We start from the raw sequence: 16,283 nt of genomic DNA, 5'->3' as shown, positions 1-16,283 counted from the left end.
CTGAACTGCAGAGGGGCAAAAACAGCTTAATGATCTTAGAACCAAAAAACCACTTATCCCAAGAATTGCTGTCTTGTAAGACTCCCTGTTACACAGCACTGGAATACAATGTAGCATTTCACTGTACATATCTACTAGGACGATAACTTAAAATTTGTTATGAATTTTGACCCACCAATACATAGGACACTGCACTGACTGAAAAAAGCTTATTCAGAATAAAAATTCTAGTATTAAAACTACAGTTTTTCTTTTAAGTGAACAAGTGACAACATAGCAACAGACAACAACCACATCTTAAGGTAATTGTAAAGCTGCAGGTAAACCATTAAAGCTCATGGTCCCCACCTGGACAAACTGCCGGCATTAATGTGTCTATCTGGCTTGTACTTAGAAACAGCTTTCCCTGTGGCTGATAGAGCCAATGCCAGCCAGCTGCAGGATGGATCCGCTGCTGGCCAGGGCTGAGCCCATCATCAACGTGGATGGGATATTCTTTGTTCCAGAAGCAGGGGAAAACCTGCACAACAGCCATTGCAGCTGGGGAGAGGAGTAAGAATATTTGAGAGAAACTCTGCTGACACCAATGAATTAATTAAATTTTGTCCAGCAACTAGAGTACTCCTTTTCTGAAGCTACATATTTTCCTTCTTTGCCCACCATGGCGTGTAATTTTAGTGGTCCCCTTTTAGGTGTGCCAAGCTAACAGAATGGGCTACGTGTGGTGTATAAAAGTAATCATGGCATGAAATGCCCACTGGATGGGGGATATGGGCAGCTAGCTGCCTCCGATATTGGAATCTGACCTAAAGAGAATGTTTTCTGTCAATCTCTTGTATTTCAAAAGGATAGAGCCAGTGGAAAAAACTAAACCTACAGTTACCTAACCTTCCTAGATTGACAGCTTGTCAGTAGTTAGATCAGATTAGCTAGTAATCAGATCAGCACTTGGTCTGCTACTGAAGTTAGTGTGTGCATGGGATCTGCTAAGTTCTTTGAAACAAAAAATTTACCAAATTGAAGATACTGATAAAACATAAGCAAGAAATTCCCATTATGGGATGACAGACTATTGACTGTTACAAATTTAACTTAACTCATTTTCATTGAGGTATCTGTAAGATAAGGAGCAATAGGTGAATTACAGACTTTATTATAAGCATCTGAGTTCAGGAAGCCATAAAATCTTTAAGGTATCTTCAGCATTCTCTCAAGATTCACTAAAACAGACTCTAAATCTGGTAAATATATTGAGCATCTCAACAAGTTCAAAGTACCCAGGGAGTTATGAGATCTCTTTGCCTATGGAACCCATCCAGAGAGTGACTTTGTTTTAAAATCATGATTGTTTTAGTCTAGTCAAGTGGGGGATGATGATGCCAAAGCAATGTGGAAAAGCTGTCATTGCAAGTAGCTTTCCACTGGTTGGCTCACAGTATCCCAAATACAGAGATAAATTAGAATGTTTGTCACCTAAAGGAGAATTTCTTCTAGTCTAAGTTCACATGCTCTAATAAAAAGGAGTGCAAAAAGATTGCCAGATATTTTCCTGACTGTTCCAGCAGATGCCAAATGATTCAGTAGTGAAACACAGCTGTATTTAATATCCTCTAAATTATTCCACAAGGTAAAAGAGTGCTATTGTACCAGTGACACCACACACCAGAAAACCTGTAGTAGGTTGGAAGTGCTCAGTATACCTCCACAGAGGCTCCCTGCTCAGATGGAACAGCTCCTGCTGCAATTGTGCCTTTTTTTGCCTCTCTTTCTTTTAGTTACAGAGTCAACTCAAGTGCTGTTCTGAGAAGAAATGGGCTTGCTTATTTTCTTAATTGAGGATTATGTAATTGCAGCCATTTAGTGGTTGCTGCCTCTGATAGACTGTATTTCTAAAATCAGGAAATTGAAGTTACAGAATTGGCACAAACAATGCTCCATTCCTCCACAATAGCTTCTGCTGATGCAAGAGCCTACTTGCAGCACACTGAAATTTAGAATTTAAAAGATCCACCAAAAGTAGAATAGTTACTATTGTTTGGTCATTCTTGTTCAGCATTAGACAGCATGGCTCAACCACATGCGTATTTGCCTATTAAAAGACAAAAAAAATCTCATTTCACTTCCAAATTGACTTGAAATCTCTTGAACAGTTGGTACATGATATTGGTGTTTCAGTCCCAAAGGTAATAAATTTTGTGGTCCTTATGACATGTTTGTGAATAGCTTTAGCATTGGAGATGGAAGGGCTAAGATGGACTCTTGTCTCTATACTAGGATGGTTGGTTAATGAAAATGAAGAAATCAATAAAACTCAGCAGATGTATTTTTCAGTCATTTCACTATTGTTTTCTGGATACCCTGAATTTCAGAATGTGTTACCTCTGTGAGCCAGACCTCACTCATTAAGCATAGTACTGGCCAAGGTAAACTCCAAAGTAAAATAAAAATTAAGTTAAAAAAATAAAATTAAATTAAAAGCTACACTTTTGTATAATGCAAAATGGAAGAAAACAAAAGAAAAAGGAAGACTATGCTGTTTCCAATGTCATTAAACTTAGGCAGGACACTTTACATAACTTTAAACTGTTGATTTGAAACCACTTGATTTGTTTACTGCAGAAACCGTATTTTGTTATGGGTGAACTTAGCAATGACCAACTAGGGATCACTGTATATTGATTTTTTTGTTTTATTCAAGAATAAATTTAGATGGATGGAAGAATTTGGAACACTGTTGTTCCATCTTTATCCCTAATTGAGATACTACCATGGATTGTAAGGCTCTGGAGTATAATGATTTGTCAGCAGAGGACACAGAGTGGACCAATTTAATAGTTGCTAGAGGGGTTAGGATTCCTACAGCCTTTGATGAAATCTTTTTTAGGTCAGTAACATTTAGAGATATAAAAAAAAAAAAAAAAGAAGTAATTGGAGAGAAACCAGATGGTTTGTGGCTAATTTGAAAAAGTACAGATTATTGTTGTGCAGCATCTTATTCATTAAATGAAAAGGCCTTAAGATTTTATAAGGGATAGATTAATATTGATATCATGTTATGATTCACACTGTTTAGTGTGCAAATATCAGCCCTCCCTTATTTTTTTCTGCCCATGCTCAATGCTATCACTGAAACCCCTGTATGAGGAATTAACATGGTGAGTCAGTAGAATGACAGCCTTACACGTACATTTTTCAGGTATGCTTTCCTACTATGGAAGAAACATTTGCACACTGTAAAACACGAATTCAAATATAACAAAAGCAGCCAAATGTATGCTTATAATGGAGATAACATGGGTGAGCAAAGTGTCACAAGTATAAGCTGGTCTCTGTATTCCCTACCATTTTTTCAGAGCATCTTGCTTTGGCATTTGCACAGGCTCCTATTCATTGCAATTACATATATTAAATATATGTTAATTTTTAAGTTTCTTTACCATTCCATTCTGAAACAATATAGACACACCAGCTAAGAATCGAGATGTGTTTATTTTAGGATGATAAAGATAAAATGTTTATCCATCTCTAACTGGCTAAATATTATCTTACTCAGATTTACTACAATAGTGCTCAGGGACTCTGAATGAAATTGCTGAGCAGTTCATAGGTACTGCAAGCGGCAATTTTTGCCTCACACAGTTTGTAGTATAAATAAGCAAGACAGACAAAAGATGAGAGTGTACACACAGCCTGGGAAGTGACTTTTTTAGAGAGCTTTAGAAGAGAAAGGTGGAATGCTTAAGAACACAATGTCTGCTGATTGAGCTGAGAGATGCTGATTGTACACATGAAGGGCCGCATGTCCCAGCAGGTACGCAAATCAAGTATTTTTAATTGAGGAACATGTGTCATATAATATATATTTAATACATTAATATTAATAAATTTTATATTTGTGTGTTGATATATATCTGTGTCTAATTTTGTTGTATTTCAAGATGTAATTACAAATTGTTCCCAGTATATTGCATTTGGTAGAGGGGATTTTTTGGCTCCCATTAGCTTACTTAGTGTTCTTAAGGTCTTAACCTTCTGTTGTGGGATGAAGAGATTTAAACTTCACAGCCTCTTGCTGTCACTTGCTGGCATAATTGAGAATATTGTCTGAGATTTTTGGAGAATCCTTTCCATTTGGCAGAGATGTTTGGACACGCTTGTTAGGAACTGAACATTACAAAATAGATGGTCAGCTCTGGAGGGGATCCTTCAACGAGGGAATAGCTGCAAGAGAACAGTGCCAAACAAGCAACATTTTGCTGAGAGGTTTTCAGAATAACATTCTTGACTCAGAGCCCATTATCTAACAGATGTGTATTGATTTAATAAGCCTCCCTACTGTTTCACTGTAAGCACTTAGTTCTCTCATCTTCAGTGGAGAACGTGGAACAGGAATCTATTAATAAAAAGTCTCTTATTCCAGCAAAACATGTTGGTGCCCATATTTGTCAAGGACAGTTAAGTATTTCAAAGCTAATTAAAACTTCATTTTTTCATTGGGATGCTGTGGGCAAGTCCCTCAGCTGGATATAGTACCTAATATATATACACTGGTATGCTTTTGCTTGACCGAAGAATAACATTGTAAACAATTTAATCTACTCTACTTTTTTCCTGGTATACCTCAAAATGATCTTACAAAATACAATTTTCTGTGGCTACAAGAGTAAGGACTTGACAACTTGCCACTGTCAAGCTGTTACTTCATTCCTATTTCTTTTTCTAGACAAATTTTAATATTTTTTTCTAGATGATTTTTTATTGAGCAAGAGTAAATAATCAGGAAATACTAAAATAGGTGTGATTTGGTACAAAATCTGTTGAAAGAATGCACAAGTGTGGGAGGAAATAGGGAGGGACAGCTCTACTGCAGCTGCAGAGTTCAGTCAGGTTTAGCAATGATTTTGGTTTGTGTGGCAAGGCTTTGATAGAGGGAGGCTCCAGGAGTGGCTTCTGTGAGAAGCTGCCAGAAGCTTCCCCCGTGGCTGATAGAGCCAATGCCAGCCAGCTGCAGGATGGATCCGCTGCTGGCCAGGGCTGAGCCCATCATCAACAGTGGATGGGATAGTATTTGTTCCAGAAGTGAGAACAGCCATTGCAGCTGGGGAGAGGAGTAAGAATATTTGAGAGAAACTCTGCTGACACCAAGTTCAGTGGAGAAGAAGAGGGAGGAGGTGCTCCAGCCACCAGAGATTTTCCTGCAGCCAATGGAAGCCCATGGAGGGAGACCATGTCAGAGCAGGAGGATGCCTGAAGGAGGCCATGACCCCATGGGAAGTCAGGGCCTATGGAGAGAGGAGCCCACACTGGAGCAGGTTTGGTGGCAGAACTTGGGACCCTGTGGGGACCCACACTGGAGCAGGATGTGAAGAACTGCAGCCTTGGGATTGGACTCATGTTTGAGAAGTTTGTGGTGGACTCTGTCCTAGGGGAGGGGCCCCGTGCTGGAGCAGGGGAGAAGAGTGTGAGACGTGCCCCCCGCGAGGAGAAGGAGGAGCAGAGACAGTTGTTTCTGTCTCCTCGGCCTCTTGAGGAGTACTCTTAATGCTTGCCCATGCTCATCCCAAAGCAACAAGTCACTTTTGAAATCTTGGCCATCAAACTTTATATTCTTTCTTACAGATTCCTCGGTGAAAGACACTGGATTTGCATATCAGTATTTCATTTTTCTGTAGGGCATATGATGCAAGACCAACACAGGAAGTATTCTATACAACACAGCTTTCTGAAGGTAATAAAAGCTTGTGTGAGTAGTTCAGCAGCTGTTTTGAACACAGGATCTCTTCTTTCATAATCTATTACTACTTTCTGCAAAGTTTCAAGTAATTTGCTTCTCTGAATCAGGCAAAAAGCTTTTAACTGGAAAATTGATCTCCTCATAAAGTACGTATGTTCTAATGCTGTAATTACCTGAGGCCTGATCTTCCAACCCTTGACAGCATAAGTAATCTGTACTCATCTGTCTAATCTTTGTGATTGAATATAGGGAGAGTCAAGTGATTCCAGAATATCTACTAGGTCTCTACACAATTTTCCTAAATCACACTTTGTTTTCACATAGATAAGTGATCTAAGTGAAGGGTTAACAATGTTCTGTCTCTCTTAATTTGAGATTTGGAAGACAATTATAATTCAGAATGTTTCTTCTAGTTGAGACTCCTTAGGAAAGACACATACATAGCCTAGAGCTACAAGTCCAACTTTGCTTTTAAATGCAAATATTTTAACAAGTATAACACACAGAAGCATGAACTATCAATTATTACTACTAGGCATATGTAAAACATCTTGTTTATCACAAAGAGACCAAATTAGGCTAAAAATAAAATAGAAATTTGTAATTGAAATGTTGCCTGTTCTCCTTTAAAACTCCCCATTGTTTTTATCAGAAGCAGCCTTCAGGTTGTCTTGATGCATCTAAATAGATCTTTCAATAAGAAAAGATGGGAACTGCCAGTGTTGGCAGACTGTGGCATTTGTCATGCAATGAGACTTCCTGGGAATGATGTTAGAACAGTGCATTATTTACAGCACCAGCCTGTCAGATAAGAGTAAAGACTTTGTTTCCCCTTACTTTCATTTTCTAAAGGTCTTACCGGTACATACAGAATGACAGGAGGAAGTTTCAAGTCAGGCAGAGGGAATTTCCCAGTTGACCTATCAACACAGGAACGCAGACAAAAGTCCATGGAAATTTTAAAAGTGTTAACTTCAGTAGATATTTTGAATCCAAATTTAACAGCATTCAACTGAAGATGAAACAAGTACAAGTTTCAACAAATGTTGGACTTATTTTTCAGTATAGTATTGTCTTAGCCTAAGTCAAGTCAAACTCTACTGTTTATCTCCATTCCCCAGAATACTTTGTTCTGAGACAGTAATACCTTGGGAGTTTGGTTGGTTTGGTTGATTTGTTTGTTTGTTTTTCTAGGCTACTACTACTTATCTTTTAGAGCTATGGCTGGATTGAGTCCTCAAGGTTGTTTAGTTGCATCATTTTGCAGACATGACAGCTGTTTTACCAATACTTTCCCTTTCTCAGGGGTAGTTGGTACGTTTTGAGCAGAAAATAATCGTCTTAGTCATCCTCAGTGCATCTTCAGGATCTCCACTTGCACAGCCACACTCACAGGAGTCCCACAACAGTTGGATGTGTACATGGCTCAGTCCTGTGACTCCTGTGCTCAGGGCCTGATGAGTTATCCCTGGAAAGTTCTGTGAAGTCAGTGTTGCATTGCAACAGCCTGCTATTTCCCCTGTCCCCATGTCTGTGGAGCTCCTCTGGAACTGGAACTCCCTAATCCCTGATGGTTTTTGGACTGTTCTGTTTTGTCCTCTTCAGATTTTGGTACAAATTTTTGTATAGAGTGATTTCAGAGCTCCCTGCCGCTACTGGGGTTCTGTATATCACACCAGGCCCCCTGATTTGCTTGAGGTATTTATAGAGGTTATTTCTATTAAATCAGATACAGTTTCACCTTGGAATTGACAGTGGTCATAATTGAATCTATTTAATGTTGACAAGATTGATATTGTTGTTTAATACCTATTTTACAAAACAATATGTCTAAGTACTATTATTTAAAGATGTAATGTCTACATTGTTTCACAGTCTCCTCTCTGTCTTCTTACTGATGGCTTCTATGCTTTTTTAAGTTCTGAGGGTTTAGGTGTCAGTACATGAACTTTTTTTTCCACTCTAGGCTTGTTGGAATGAAAGGAAGCCTACACAAGGCTGTCTCAAAAAGTTAGAATTTTTTTTTAGTGTAGGTCCACCCATCATCAGCTGGTTCTAATTTCTCTAACAGTATGCAATTAAGGAGACTTGACTCAGCTGCAGAGACTTTCACTTCAACTCATTAAGTGGATAACAGCCCCAGTAATATTTACCTCTGTCAAAATAATAGGTCCTCTACTAGGTGGTGTTGTAGATTTCTGGTGGTTTTATACATATACACAGATATTTCTGTATTTATCAGACACGGTGTATATGTATATATGGCATTAGATTTTGCATTTTAGTGAAGTCCAACAGTAGAAGTCAGACCATACCCTTTGTGTCACTCAGACTTCAAAAGGACATAAAATAGCCCTCACATCTCCATATCACTACCCAAAGTCTCTTCCTTTTTGTTTGGTTTCTTGCACTAGAGAGGAAGGAGTGTACCTGAGGTAGTCAGTTGTTTCTTGTCACTGTATTGTTTGATGTGTGATGAGCTTGATTATCAGATCTCAGTGTGCAACCAAGTACGGCTTCACTTGCTACAAAAAGTGCTTATCTACAAGGAGACAAATATGCCCTCTACTGACTTCATCTGTGGCTAGAGTTTAAAAGCTGCTGTCAGAGAGTACACAATGAGCCTGTTTGCAAATAAAGCAAATTAAAATAAACATCTTTTATCATAAGAAAGCAATTAGTGTTGATTCGCAGCTTCACTTGGTTTTTCTTTCCTGACCTTGACTATGTTGTGATGGTTTTGTGCTTCCTCGGACAGTTTCTACTTGCATCTGCATCGATTAAACCTTGATCTCATTTATTATCTCAGGAAATGGTCTCAAGGTCACAGGGCTGGAAATTTAATTATGGTGGCAGTATATTAAGTGGCACATTTAAAGATGCTGAATCGTAGTAATTAATTTTTTGGATGGTGGTCTCTAGGGAACAGGTTTTCTCCACACTGGGTGTTTAGACATCCATCATGGCCATTCAGCTTGGCAGCTGTCTTTTAGCTTTAAACTGCATCATTATTCATCTTTTATGACTGACTTTAAAAACACTAGACAACTATATCCTTTTTTATTGTAATATATGTCAGATGCTTGTATTAAGCTATACTTCACCTTTGCTATAAAACATTAACAGAGGTTGCTAGCAGCTACCTAGGCTGGCCTCTAAATTGAGACAACAATTACCCTTCGCTGACATCTAGTGTCAAGACATGAGATATAGCTGGAGTGCCAAATCCATTGGCCTGGAAATCCTGCACTTCCCCACTGATTCGGGCTCACCCAAGAAGCTGCAGCACTGGACATAATTAGTGGACACGAGGGATTAACTTGGCACACAATGTTGACTTTGTAGCAGCACTAGGTTATTGGATGAAATGCAGCACTGTCAAGGTCTTAAAAAGCTTGTAATGTTTAATGAAGGAATGGTCATTAAACTCGCGGGATCAAATATTAGGCAAGATGGAACTGGGAGGTATTTAATAAAGAGGCCTGAAAATATGAACTAAATCACATATATTCATTTAAACTGCTGGCTAAAGCCCAGCATATTTCAAAATAGTTCACTGCTGGTTTAAGCCAGATGGCATGAACTGGGAAGGAGAAGAATAAGCAGGTTTTAGCTTTCTGCATAACTTTACAGAATTCTTTTCTACTGTAGATTTATTTTTCTTAAATGAAACACTTTAAAGTTCACACATTCTGTTGGGACTGCAAAAAAATGTTCTCTAAGGGAGTGTGAGGGTGTTAGAGTTCTCAAAGTGAACAAAATCCACACATTTTTAAGTGAAGTCTTTCATACCTTTTGTCAAGCTGAATCTTCCAGGATCAATACCAAAATATTAAAACAGTGGATTTTAAAAATATTGTTACAAGAGGTGGTCCTCATACCTGTATATTAATAACACTATTTTTTACAGGCTGAGGTGAAGCTGATCTCTAAAACTGGCTGGGACAGTCAGAGAATGGAATTAAATTCTAGTTACAGAATATTGGGTGTAGCATTCCTCCTGCACCTTGTCACATCTTGAATCTCTCTAGACATAGTTCTTCAGCAGTAAAAGCCTTTGTGCTTGCAGTATTTGACCTTCTCTTTAAATTCCTGTCCTGGACCCATCTAGTTCTTTGTGCTATTTGGCCTTTCTGGAACAGTAATGTATCTTCTTCTGTAGAGATCAGCTAGATCTTCCTTTTGTACTGTGTTTGGTGATTGGAATTATGTGATTGTGGTTGAAATGTTTCAATGCAGTGGGGCTGAAGAAGACTCATCTTCCCAGGTGTATGTGTCATTTGAGAGCACCTTTGTTCCCTGGGCTCACTCCAGCAGTTCCATATGCTCAGCCTGGGGCTCTTGTGAATTCAGAGGGTTTGTAGGCAGTGTTTATAAATGCTGAGCATGTCCTTCCTCCACCCGTGGTCTGTGTTCCCACAGTCTGAGAAGGAAACAGCAAGATTATAGGGAGAGAAGGGGATGATGTATCTCTGAAGTGAGATATACAAAGACACACAGTGTTTCTCAGCTTTACTTGGGGTTGACCACAGAGGGACTGCAAAAGGCATCTCCCAGCAGTGTCACACAGTGTAGATGTTCTCAAGGCTGGAGAATGAGCACAGCAGATAACTTGGATCAGATCGATTGAGTTGCAGACAAGACTGCTTAGAAATGGAAATGAGTGGTACCACAGTGGCTTCTTACAGAGCTGCAGATGGAGCTTTGGAGCTGTCTACATCTCATCTAATTGAAGAGTTCCAGTGAGGTGGGGAGATGGCCTACAACTAGTCAAGAGTCAATTTAAACACGAAATGTTTGCAAGTATAATGTTCAGTCTGGTTTCCATCTACATGTGGTTGAAAACTCCTTGGTAATTTTCTTATAAAAACAGCCTATAAGCTTGTAAATTAGCTCTCTCCTACTTTTAAATATTGCAACAGAACATAAAAATGGGAATAAGGTATCCTGATCGCTCCTGCGGATCATCATGGTTATGTTCCAAGTGCCCTTGTCTGTTCTAAATTATTAAAACTGGATAAATTGCATGTATGTATGGTTGCACATCTAGCCAGGCAAAGCACAGCAAATCAGGGCTAGCTATGGCTGCAAAAACAGGATAGTTAAAACAGCTTTTTTTCCCCCCCATGGGTTTCTGAAGAAGCCCCTTTGTTCAGAATCCACTGGATTTTGTGAAGAAACAAACAAATCACAAGATAAGAAATATGGTGGAATTGCAGTATTTGATGAATATTGGTGGATACTGATACCTGGAGCGTAGTTAAGTACCAAAAAAATTCAAGAGGATATATGGATATTCTTTTTCTCAAGTTTTCTATCTTCTTATAATCCATTTTAACAAAGACCAGATAGACATTTGGGTTGTAACTCTCTATGCTGTTGACCCAATCAAAAATGGTTTGAATATATCCACACGTAAATATTTCCATCCATGTGTACATACGTGAGTATTCACCATGGAGTGAATACCAGCTCTTTAGAAAGTCTGAATCTTGGAGCACGTAGAAAAGATAAAATCAGTATAGTTGAGATACTAATGTTGGAAGAGTGATAGGTGCATAATAAATAATCCATAGGTTAAGATAAATTTATGCAAGTGATTAGATGAGTAGCTTTGCACAACAAATGGAGAAACAGAAGAAAAATTATTAATGATAACTTCAGAAGAGGCTCATGATACCAAATCACATATTCATCATGACCTGCTTCTTTTGCTGCAGTCATGATATACATTTTATTCAGATTACCTTACTGTTGGATTAAGTCACCAGCTTTTTTACTGAAATCAGGATAGCCAATGTTCCCATAATTAATTTGGAATTTATGAATAGCAAAATCAGTCTGTTTTGTGGGGTTTTATGTCAACAAGCTCAACAAAATCACTTATTTCTCCTGTCTTGAGACCTTTTTGTCTAAAATGCTACAGCAGAAGAGCAGCAGTGATAGAAAATAGTTGCACTTTACCTTTTTAACAGACTTGTATATGTTTGGTAAATTAGAACTTCTCCTACTGAAAGGCTGGATTTGTAACCAGTCACGCGAGGTTTGGATCCAAGCTGTTGTACATCATCAGAGCTTTCAAATGATGTATCAGGGTTTTTCCTCTCCTTTTAAACCATCTCTTACATTAAAACACCATGTCATTGTTGTAATGACTTCTTGTAAATGTCTTGTTGGAGTAAAAATTTTCTTAAAACATTATTTAAAGCCATTACTCAGTATACTTGCTTTACCTTTATAGTAGCTCTGGATGCCACAGTTTTAGCCCGTGTCAGAGAAAGTTCCTTCCAGATGAGGTAGGCAATAATTGGATTTCTATGTATACGAACTATCTTTCAAAACTGTTTCGGTGCATACTCACATGACTGATATCCTCATAACCATCCACCCTGAACTACATTCAACTTTCCTAAATGAGATTTTATTGGAACTGATTATGATTAGATAAATGGGTGACTTCACTAATGTATAATACACTTTTTAATTATAGAGTATGTATGATAATTTACATTTCTTGTTTGATAGTATGATATTTATGTGACATATTCTGGATGAGATCTGCTGCTGTTTACATAATGGCCTTACTTTTCTTTTAAATTAAATCTGCTTTCAACTTCTTTCAATATATTTAATTTTTTAGGATAAACAAAGACATTACAAATCCACCTTAATTTACCCTTCAGTGGAATGAAATCTCTTGGTGGATAAATTCTGGTCCCCAAATTTGTTGCCTAAGGAGACAAATTCTATCATCAGATGAACAGATGAACATAATGTGGCTTGGAATAGCACCTTCCCCAGTGAAGTGTCTGCAGAATCAAGCAGCCATTATCAAACTGACAGCTGAGAGACTGTTAGAGAAAAATGAAATTTGATGAAGAAATAGGGTTTCTCCTTTCTTGCAGTAAATCTGATTTATGCCTCCTGGGTTAACAGTTTTCTTTACATGTAGAGATTTTGCAGGATGCACTGGTAATTTTGAGATAGGCGAGAATTAGAGCATCTTCCCTGGCAAAGAACCTCTGGGCAGAGGAAATAAAAAAAGTATTTAATGTACTTTTCTTTCCCTGCCTTTACAACTTTTTATCTGGTGTCAAAACCTAAAGAAGTCAGAAAAGAAAAACTTTTCAAAACCCAAACTCAGTCAGAAAAGAGAAACTGTCTAAAGATGTATCAATAAATTTATCGCTAAATAGTTTTTAAACTTTATGTTAAAAAAAACAAAAGAAAAAAGTTAAAAGTTGTGGGTCATATCTGTAATAAATAAAGATACTTGAAAACTATCATATCACCAAATTTAAAGTGGTCAACGTACTAGAGGAATACATTTTTCTAATGTAATATAATCTCTCTGAATGCTTCCAGGAGTCTGCTGATGACACAACGCTGGGAGGAGCAGCCGATCCCTCAGAAATCTGTGCAGCCTTGGGAAGGACCTGGGCAGGCTGGAGAGATGGACAGGGAAGAACTGGCTGAGGTTCAACAAAGGCAAGCACAGAGTCCTGCACCTGGGGAGGAATAACCCCAGCACCAGCACAGGCTGCGGTTGACCTGAGGGGAGGCAGCTCTGTGGAGAAGGACCTGGGGGTCCTGGTGGACAATGAGCTGTCCCTGAGTCAACAGTGCCCTGGGGGCCAAGGAGGCCAATGGGATCCTGGGGTGCATCAGGAAGAGCAGTGCCAGCAGGTCAGGGAGGTGATCCTGCCCCTCTCCTCAGACCTGGTGAGGTCCCTCTAGAGTGCTGTGTCCAGTTCTGGGCTCCTCAGGACAGAGAGTCAATGGAGCACCTGGAGCAGGTCTGGTGGAGGCTATGAAGGTGATGAAGGGACTGATGTACAGGAATTTCTACCTGAGCATGAGGAAGAATTTCTTTACTGTGCAGGTGACTGAGCACTGAAACAGGCTGCCCAGAGAGGGAGTGGAGTCTCTCTCATGGGAGCTATTCCAGAACCATCTGGACACAATCCTATGCCATGTGCTGTGGGATGACCCAGCTTGAACAGGGAGGTTGCACCAGATGACCCAGTGTGGTCCCTTCCAACATTTAAACATTCTGTGATTCTATGATCAACAAGATTTCTTGAAATAAAATCACCAGGATGAAATAGAGTGTAAGAAAGTTCAAGATAGAGGCTGATGTGTCAGAAACCCATGAATGCTCCATAGTAGCTTTCCCAAAAGGAGAAAACCCAAAAAACCAGATAAGTTGTGCAGTTGTAGTGAGGTGTTCCCTTTGTGTTCCATTACTCAGTATTGGTTTCTTTTGGAAATGGTAGTTTTTCCAGTCAGGCACTATTGCCAGGTGCTTACATGGGACAACATACTGATACTGATCATCTCTGTATTTGTGTGTGTGTGTACATGTCTATATATAGTATGTATATATATATATGTATAGTGTATATATATTTACACACACAAAAAATATCCTAAAAACTGACAGAAATTCTGGTACCCCTGTAACATGTATAATGAATTTATGTTTAGCCAGTACGGAATTGACATATGACACCAATACTTGGCTTTTAATTCTTTAAAGGCTTTAAAAAAACCCCAAACCGGATGCTTTTGCAGAAGCTCTGCAAAGAACTGAGAACTCACAGCCCTGTTTTTAAGAAACTTTGAAGACTATGACAACATTTCTTCTCTTCCCGGGGGGCGCGCCCCATGGCAACCAACAGAGGCAATTGGTAATAGACCTACTTCACATTCCAAATTTTCAATTGTTTTGAGTATCCTTCTGCTTTAACCATTACTGGCACAAGTCCACTGGACTTAGAGAAGGAACAAGGCCAGCTCTGGGGTTAGCTCAACAGTACTATTTCGAATATGGACACTGAAATTTCTAAGGTTAAGAGTTCGTTAATAAAACATAATTGTGTGTACTTTCTGCTTCCATAAAATGTTTTATAACTTTATTCCAGTTAATATCCTTGTTGTGAGATTGCTGCCCTGGGTCTGTAACTTGTAAAAATATGTGAGTTAATGAGCAACTTTCATGGCTTTTGCCAAGTTACTGAATTATATTAATAGCTGATTGCAGCCTGCTATTTTATTAGGACAGTATTTTCTTAGCTATTGACAGATATATTAATGACGCTGATGAACAAACTAGCAGTTTTAGATTGAAGTTAGGAATTATTTTTGTAGCGGAAATTAATTTTTTCCCAATTTAAAGTTTACTAAGGGTAATGGTTTTAAAATAAAAGAGGGTAAATTCAGACTCGATTTATGAAAGAAATTCTTTATGATGAGGGTGGTGAAAAACCAGAACACATTCACCAGAGAGGTGGTAGATGCCCCATCCCTGGAAACATTCAAGGTCAAGTTGGGTGGGGCTCTGAGCAACCTGATCTGGTAGATGACTTAGCTTGCTTGGGGGGGGGTGTTGGACTAGATCTATGAATGTCCCTGCCAACCCAAACTCTCCTATGACTAACTCACCATAAGTAATTTGAATGAAGATATCCATGTCAAGTTTTTTGTGAAAGAGGGAGGAATAAGATAAATACTTTGGGGTTTCTCTTTGTTTAACCGGCACAGCTGTCTGAGGAGGGGCATCCTCTTCATTCTGTTTCTTAAAGTTCCCAGAACTGTGAGGGCAAAACACAGCCAAAGAAGTGTCCTTGTCTTAAAACCGATGAAGCACACCAGCTATGTAGTGGGTAATCCCTGAAATGTTTCATTATGTAGGATTGGGAAGCAGGAGCTTCCCAATGTTACAATGCTACAATGTTACAATGCTACAAAATGTTAAGCTAGAGGGGAAGCTATGCTATAAAATGCTGTTTTGGAGGCAATCTGCATCTGTCTGCAAGTCCCTCACTTTAAGGTCAAAAGATGGTCTTGTAGGAGCCCGTGACTCCAAGCTCCTCTGGTGTGATCTGTGGATGCTGCCCTCCAGAGAAGAAAAAGGACGGTAACAATCTAGATGGTGGTTTGAGAAGCCCTATAGAAAGCTTACAGAGAAGGCTGAATCCCATCTCTGCTCTCTCGCTGTAAGGCAAACCAAATTGCAGAAATGATGTAATTTTGGGCTTCAGTGAGTAAGCACATGTGGGCTGGAAAAGATACAGTTTCATGCATGATGCAATTTGTACAGTTAGAAATGGTAGTTCAGAGGAGGGAAAGTAGACCAGGTTCCTCAGAGTCCCATCCAACCCGGCCTTGAACACTTCCAAAGATGGGGCATCCACAACTTTTCTGGGCAACCTATGCCAGTGCCTCACCACCCTCACAGGGAAGAATTTCCTCCTAATATCTATTCTAACCCTGCCCACCTTCAGTTTGAACCCGTTTCTCTTTGTCCTCTCTCTCCATGTCCTTGTCCAAAGTCCTTCTCCAGTTCTCTGGCAGTCCTTTTGCGACCTGAATCTGATTCCTCTCTCTAAATCAGTTCTCTGCCTTTCAGTAGCAAACTACTGAAAATGCAGGTAATTTGATTAGGAAAAAATCAACCCTTGTGTAAAAGCAGACTATACACTTAAAGCGGTATGAGGCAAAGTAGCTATATGAGTCTTCAAAACATAAACTTAATTCTCTTCCTCCT

At 39.0% G+C, this 16,283-nt stretch overlaps 1 long non-coding RNA gene across 4 annotated transcripts in view; it reads right to left on the bottom strand.

The window, feature by feature from the left end:
- Nucleotides 1–16,283, bottom strand: part of LOC121669758 — a 69,913-nt gene that overhangs the window by 35,205 nt on the left and 18,425 nt on the right. The gene's annotated exons all lie outside the window — the stretch shown is intronic.

The sequence above is a fragment of the Corvus kubaryi genome, unplaced genomic scaffold, assembly GCF_017639235.1.
Source record: "Corvus kubaryi isolate FWS band 111438036 unplaced genomic scaffold, C.kubaryi_AGA036_p1.0 37394, whole genome shotgun sequence".
Taxonomy (NCBI): Eukaryota; Metazoa; Chordata; class Aves; order Passeriformes; family Corvidae; genus Corvus; species Corvus kubaryi.
Note: the sequence above shows the minus strand (reverse complement) of the source record. Positions and strands in the feature narration are given on the sequence as shown.